Raw genomic sequence first — 7,873 nt, 5'->3', positions numbered from 1 at the left:
CTTGTGCGATCAAGTTTAATGACTTATACAATAGATTAGTCTGCGGGTTTACTTTTTAAAGCTTGTTTAAATATTCATCAAAATGAATACCCAGATGATAAACCGCATAAAGACCCAATACATCCAGGAACCTTAAAGCATCCCATCAATACAAGATTAAGGGCCATAAAACCATACATCATTGAAGCGTTAACCACTTACTGATGGCTATGTTTTAACAAATTTAAACAATCATTCTGATTAAAAGGCTTGAGTATAACCAGCTATTACATTCTGCCATCATTATCAAGACTTTTGTTAGACACTAATACCCCTTCACTTTGGCAATTTCAAGTTTCTATCACTTACGTTTCCCTACTTGTTTGTTTTAAAGGACACAGCCTTTTATACCTACTTATGCACCAATACAATTAAGCACACAACCTTTTATACCTACTTTTTACTGGATTTGGGACCAGATGAACAATGTACTATCCTTTTCCTTTTTTACTTTAAAAACTCATTTTCCGAGGAGCAACATTTTTAATGTTTTTGACATTTTCAGATTTTATAATGTTTTTGGTTTTTCAATTTTTTTAATTTTTTTGGTTTTTCTTGAATTTTCTCCCCTTAAAATCAAAAATTATACGAAAAATTATTTACAAAAGAAAAATTTTGACTCTGATGTTTGGGTTCACAAGGTATCCAACACACCTATTATCTCGGTAACCCTCTTATCAACACCGGCCAAAACTTTTAAACCATTTAGTTTCAATAAGTATTGTCTACGGTAATCAACTTCTTTTCATAGCAATCACGAATAAAGTGATACCGTATCTCAATATTCTTAGTTTTAGAGTGGTTTACCGGATTCTTAATTATGGAAATAGCTGCATAATTATCTACGAAGATAGGGGTTGTAAGAAAATTCAAACCTGAGAACAGCAACTGGAAGCAGCTACATACTCAGCTTCACAGGTAGACAACGAAACCATGATTTGTTTCTTGCATTGCCAGGTGACAAGACGCTTGCCGAAGAACTGATACCCTACCGTTGTAGATTTGGCATTCAGCTTACAGCTTCCATAGTCCGAACCTATGTATTCCCTCAGCATAAACTCATCGTCTTTCGGATACCAGAGACCGACACCTGGACATCCCTTGAGATAGCGTAGAATTCTTTTGACGATCATGAGATGTGAAACCTTTGGATTCGATTGATATCGGGCGCACAAACAGGTAGCATACATGATGCTTGCCGAGAAGCAGTAATATAGATCAATGGGCCTATCATAGATCGGTATAAAGTTTGGTCAACCTTCTCTCTGTTGGGATCAGGACTAATACTATGATTCAATGGAAAAGGAGTACTGATTGCCGATGCATTAGTCATGTTGAACTTCGGCAATTCGTCATTGACATACTTGGTCTGATGGATGAAGATACCATCTAATATCTATTCTACTTGAAATCCAAGAAAGAATTTCATCTCCCCCATTGCAATCATTTCAAACTTTTTCTTCATTACTTCTTCAAACTGCTTGCACAGAACATCGTTTGTTGACCCAAAAATGATATCATTGACATATATCTGCATGATCAGTAGATGCCCATCAATGAATTTGGTGAAGAGTGTACAGTCGAAGGTTCCTCTGATAAACCCGTTGTCCAAAAGATGTTGGGACAACGTCTCATACCAAGCTCTCGGGGCCTGATGGAGACCGTTGAGGGCTTTATCAAGGAGGTACACTTTGTCTTTGTGGATCGGATCGACAAACCCCGGTGGCTGTGCCACGTAGACTTCTTCACTAATCTTCCCATTAAGAAATGATGACTTCACATCCAACTAATAAAATTTTAAACCTTTCCAAGAAGCAAATGCCAGAAAGATCCGAATAGCTTCTAGCCTTGCAACTGGTGCATAAACCTCGTTATAGTCGATACCTTCCCTCTGGTTAAAACCCAAAACAAAAAGTCTTGCTTTGTTTCTAACAATGATTCCATTCTCATCCCGTTTACACTTGAACACCCATTTGGTGTTAATCTGCTTCTGAAACTGCATAAGCTCCTCTTGCATGGCGATAACCCAACTTTCTTCTATTAGGGCCTCTTTATACGTTTTCGGCTCAACCTGAGAAATTAAAACACTTGAATGAGAATTGATTTTGTAAATGAGATACCTTTGAGTAGAAACACTGGAGATTTTGATTGATTTGACGTCTCGTTTGAACTCCAACATTCAAATATCCTATGATGTTATCCTCAGGATGGTAGGATAAAGTTCTTGGAACCACTTCTGTAGGTACTGACACTTCAAATTGGAGATTGTTTACATTCTCTTTAGTAGAAATGATGGTTTGAGAGATAGCTTCGATAATATCCTCATATGATTCACCATTGTCATTAAAAACAGGAGTAGCCTCTGGCATGTCATTAGATTGAACAAGATCCGGTATATCGTGAGGAATTGACACTAGAACTTCAGGTGTTGTTACATATTCTTCTGACAATTGTTGATTGTATAACATCGTCAAAGTCTCATAAGAAAGAACCTATTTAGGAAGTTTGAAACTCTCCCAAAGGCTTTCGTAATTAAGCAGCTTAGAATCCCCTGGTTGTTGAACGGTAGGAGTATTTCTTTGACAATCAACATTTTGGACTTGGAAAATCTTATGTAGGCCAGGAATGTATACACGTCTTAGTGGACTAGCATACCCCACGAAGAATCCTTCAACAGATTTGGGACCAAATTTGGCACTTGGATCAAGAATAGTACACGATAATACAAACGGTTCAAGCCACTTCAGATTAGGTTTTCGATGATTTAATAGCTCAAAACACGTCTTGATGAATTTCTTGACTGTAAGCACGCGGTTCAGTGTATAACAAGCTGCTGCTACTGCCTCCGACCAAAAATTCACTTGTAATTTTGAATCAGAAAGCATAGTTAGAGCCGTTTCGATCAAGGTTCGATTCTTTCGTTCAGCGTCCCCATTTTGTTGTGGAGTGTACGGTGCACTGAATTCATGAAGAATCCCCCGGTCATTACAGTACTCAAGCATTTTGTTGTTATTGAATTCCATCCTATTGTCACTTCGTATTCGCCGAATCGGTAGATTGTACAAATTCTTTAGCTTCTTGAATAAGATCATTAGGGAATCATATGTCTCATCCTTTGATTCCAAGAACACTACCTACGAAAATCTCGAATAATCATCGGTAACCACAAGACAATAAAGTTCTCCTGTGATACTTTTGACATTCACCAGAGTGAATAGATCCATATGGAGACGTTCGAAAGGTAAATTGATGGAGTTGACAATTTTCTTCGGATGTGGTTTCTTTGTCTTTTTTCCCTTTTTATAGTCCAAACACTCTTCATTTAATTGAAAATTTCTCACATTCACTCCTTCTACCAAGTTCTTATGAATCAGATGATTCATCTTCCTTACACTGATATGTCCCATTCTTCGATGCCAGAACACTGACTCTCATTCTGATGCCCTAGAAATGAAACATTGAGCAGATCCTAATGCTGTTGATGCAGTACTCATATTCATGACATAAAGATCATTTCTCGAGTAGCCCGCATAAGAATCCACTCTTTAGGAATTTTGAAACCCGGTTTCAAAATTAAACACTCAGCAAATTGTAGAGAAATTTCTATTCCAAATTTGTGTTATGCTCAGCAAATTGTTCTCCAATTCTGAAATGTAGTTGACATTCTCAAAAGTAACTTTTCCATTCATCAATGTGCCTTTCCCAACGATTTGACCTCCTTGGTTTCCTGCAAAACCGACATACCATCCTCTTATTGATTTGATATCATTCAGCAAATATAGAATACCCGTCATGTGCCTAGAGGCTCCACTATCCATTATTCAATAAGAATCTTGAGATCTTGGAATCCCCTGCACATACAGTAAATAGTTTTTGTGAAACAAGGAAACCTAAGCCTTCTTAGTCTTGGGTTGTTTGAAATTCTTATACAACAACTGAATATCATCAATATCTGAATCACAAGACAATAAATCTTCACTGGGTGCTTGTGTCTCAGATTCATTTTTACTGTTCTCAACAACCTCTGGTGGTTTAACAACAGTTTTTGCCACCCAATTTTGACCTACAGCTTGTCTTTTGTTGCAAAAGGATGTTTGACTTGTCTTTGAAATTTTTGATTTTGAAACATCAGATTTAACAACCTTTTCATGTTTAACTGACACATCACGTTTTAAGATTTTTACAGTTTCAGAAACACCCAACTGTTTCCTCTCAATTACATAACCTAGTCTAGGTTTCTTGGTGAATGGTTTTTAACACGGAGCATGATCATTCTTAAATCGATTGGGACATGCATAGAACACATGCCCAATTTAATTACAATTGAAGCAACGTCTCCGGTCAATAGATTTGTTAACCTGAGATGTTATTTCAGATTGCTCACGCTGTGCCTTTTGTTGATAAAACTCTCGGATTGTTTGATTTCTGAAAACGGCTTCCTTTTCTGATTCAGAGGTTTTACCAGCATAAAGACAATAGGATTTGGTTTAACACGATGAGATTGCTTGTGATAAAAGCTTGTCTTAGCTAATCTCTTCGTGTTAACCTGATTTTCCCTTTGATTAACATTTTCAAAACTTTTACTTTTAACACTTTCCTCATTCAACACTGATTCTGCAACTTTAATTCCAGTTGTCATATCACAACCAGAACTATCATTTTCAGACTTTTCAGATTCAACACAATTATCATTACCAGACTCAGTGATATCATACAATGGAGTTTCAATTTCCACAATTAGTGCCTTTTTCAAACCTTTAGCTTTGTTTGGAATATTAGCATTCCACATCGGTGGAGGCACAACATGATAGTCCATACTTGATGTTATGTTCTCATTCACATCAACTTTGGCTTTTGGAATAATGTGATCAAGAACATACGATGAAGTAGCATAACTCACCAATTTCAAGTTCACCCTTTGTCTCAATCTTGAGTGTTTGCAACGCAAGTATCAGAGCTGCATTTTCATCAATGTGTCTGTTAATGGCAATTTGTTTATCTTCAACTGTATGTTTTAACATGGAAATTGTCTTTTGATTTTGTTGAATACTTGCCCACAAATTCTTTTCGCATTTTTGTAATTTCATATAAGCCTCATTAACTCTATTAAGATCTAATAACGCTTAATCATACTGTTTTTTCAACTCTTTAATTTCAAGTGACTTAAAATCACATTTATCACATGGCAATTCACATTTTTCACAGATATTTGTGTTTAGAGTTACCTGATGTGCCATGAGTGCCTGATCTATTGGAAAATATTCTTCACTTGAATTTTCAGAATCTTCATCTATGACTTCTTCCACCAAACTTTCAACAAACTCCTCTTTTACCTCAACATATTCCTCCTCAACACTTGAATCTTTTACTTTAGGAAGCATCATATCTTCTTCATCTCCAAAGTCAATCTTCCCATGAGGTACTTCTTCTCCATTAAACCAACCTGCAAAAATTTCTATGATATCAGGTGGAAATAATGAAATTAGGTAGTCAAAAGGAACCTCGTGAAGTTTGTCATATGTTCGAGGAAGTTCGTTATCTGAAGTACTTTGATCAACTTCTTCAACAACCTTGTCATTTTCTTCATTCTCATCCTTGAACCCCTTGGCCATCCCCTGATATTTAATCACTTCATCCTCAACCACATTATCCTTAACCACATCCTCAATGTTATCATCAATCACTATTTCAACCATAACCTCTTGCTTACCCTCATCAACCATTTCTGTCACATTAGCTTGGAACACTGAGTTCCAATTGAAACCTTAATCTACTTGAGCTGTAGCAGCTTTTTGTTGTGAGGTTGATGCTTCATTCGGTTTCTTGCCTTTTGATGACTCTCCCTCAGGACGATGATAAATTTCTTGCTTGTAGTAATCCCGCCCAAAGGGATTTGCAGCATTATCTTCCACATTAGACTTATCAAAACCTAGTTTTGATGTCGAACCATCTAGCACATTTCTCCTTGTGATTTCCTTGAACCTTTGTGCCCTCCTTATCACACTTGCCATGCACCACTGTATATCATTCATTTCCATTTACTCTGGATCAATTTGGTTGTAGTCCTCTTTTGTCGTATTATAATTTCCAATACGACCAGCAACCAGACACTCGTATGACTCTAAAACTGATCCAAGAAATGCCATATGTTCCTTTATAGTGTCAGTGGTCATGTTTCCCGTATTCTTCAGATTTACAGCAATGTTGCACTGTACCACATTAGAATCTTGTGTGTCTGAGGCTTGAGATACTGGAGTTGTTCCTTAGTAACTACTACTTTAATGTGGAGTAGTAGTGACATTGGTTACACAAGCTTGTGCAGTTTGTTCTGCACAAAAAGCTGTGGGAATCTTTGGATTTGAAGAAATAGCAGATTGTGAGTTGTGACCCTTTGAAATATAACCCAACATCTTGTGAAATGGCTGTTGATTTCATCTTTTGCTTTTTCCTAATCTTCAATTCGTGTGCTACAAGCTTCTCAATAAATCTAGAAAATTTCAGTCGGGCATATGCAACAGGATTTGAGCCCCAATCTTCAGGAAGTGCATCAGCTGGTTTATCGATGTACTCATAATCAGGCTTGTCAATGCCCAATCTTTTCATCTCATTCACCAAATGGCAATATCGCTCAACCAATTATGCAAATGTTTCCCCTTTAACCCGAGTAAAGATATCAAACTCTTTCTTTAGTAGTGCCATCTTACTTTTCCTCATGTCAGGGTTTCCTCTGTCCTTATTCAGTAGAGCTTGCCAAATTGAGTAGCATGAGCCATTGTGTTGTAGAAATTGAAATTTTCTACTTTAATTGCTTGTTGAAATAGATTCAACATCTTCTTCTCTCTTAGAAACAAACTTTTTTTAGCCTTAGCAATTTGTGACAACCTATAGTTGCTTCCATTCTCATTCTTCGGGATAATGTATTCCTCCTCAACAACCGTCCATGTTTCATAGTTCAAAGCTTGAGCATCCGTTTCAAACTTGTCAGCCCACGATAGATAATCATCCATTCTAAGAAGTTTGGGAGGCTTGTTGGATGTCCCCATTTCATTTTCCAAGTTAATGTTTTGAAGCAATGCAGAAGGCTGTGACACAAACGCAGTTAAATTTTCCATATTGGTCAATGAAAGTCAACGGATAAGTATAAGGTATGGTCAATGGATATGTTTGAGGTCAAAGAAAGTCAACGTATATGTATGAGGTATGGTCAACGGATAAGTTTGAGTAGTCAACGGATATGTAGATGGTCAACGGATATGTGATGATCAATGGATATGTGGAAGGTCAATGATGGTCAACGGACATGTTGTGCTATCAACGTATAAGTATAGGAACGTATATGTTCTTCACCTTATAACATATGCGGCGTATATGATATACGCCGCATATGTTATACGGGAATGACTTATACGTTACCCAAACATATACGTGAAGAGACATGATTTTGGTATTTTGGTAATTTGGAGGTTCAAATATTGATGAAATTTAGTGAATTTCTGAAGGGTTTGTCACGGATAGTTAAGGAACAACTTGCAAAAGTTTGGAGAACTTTTGAAAAGTTGAAAAGTTCAAGCTAATAACGAGCCATAAAGCTCTGATAACACTTGAAAGATGATGATGTGCTGATGTAGACAAATATTAGGATATCTAGATGTTACAGCATGTATCTCAATGTGTGGAATCCAATGAGAGTGAACAAAACAAGTCAACGTTAAGCATCATATTTATTGATAACTTCAAAGATTGCAAGACATGACTCTATGGCAACTTTCTCTCTCTACTTTCTCACTCTAACATGCACCAAAAGTCTACATAATAACGCATAAGTCCCATATTT

Source organism: Bidens hawaiensis, unplaced genomic scaffold, assembly GCF_021521415.1.
Source record: "Bidens hawaiensis isolate Kalapana, Puna unplaced genomic scaffold, B.hawaiensis_p1.1 tig00036345_1, whole genome shotgun sequence".
Classification (NCBI taxonomy): Eukaryota; Viridiplantae; Streptophyta; class Magnoliopsida; order Asterales; family Asteraceae; genus Bidens; species Bidens hawaiensis.
Note: the sequence above shows the minus strand (reverse complement) of the source record.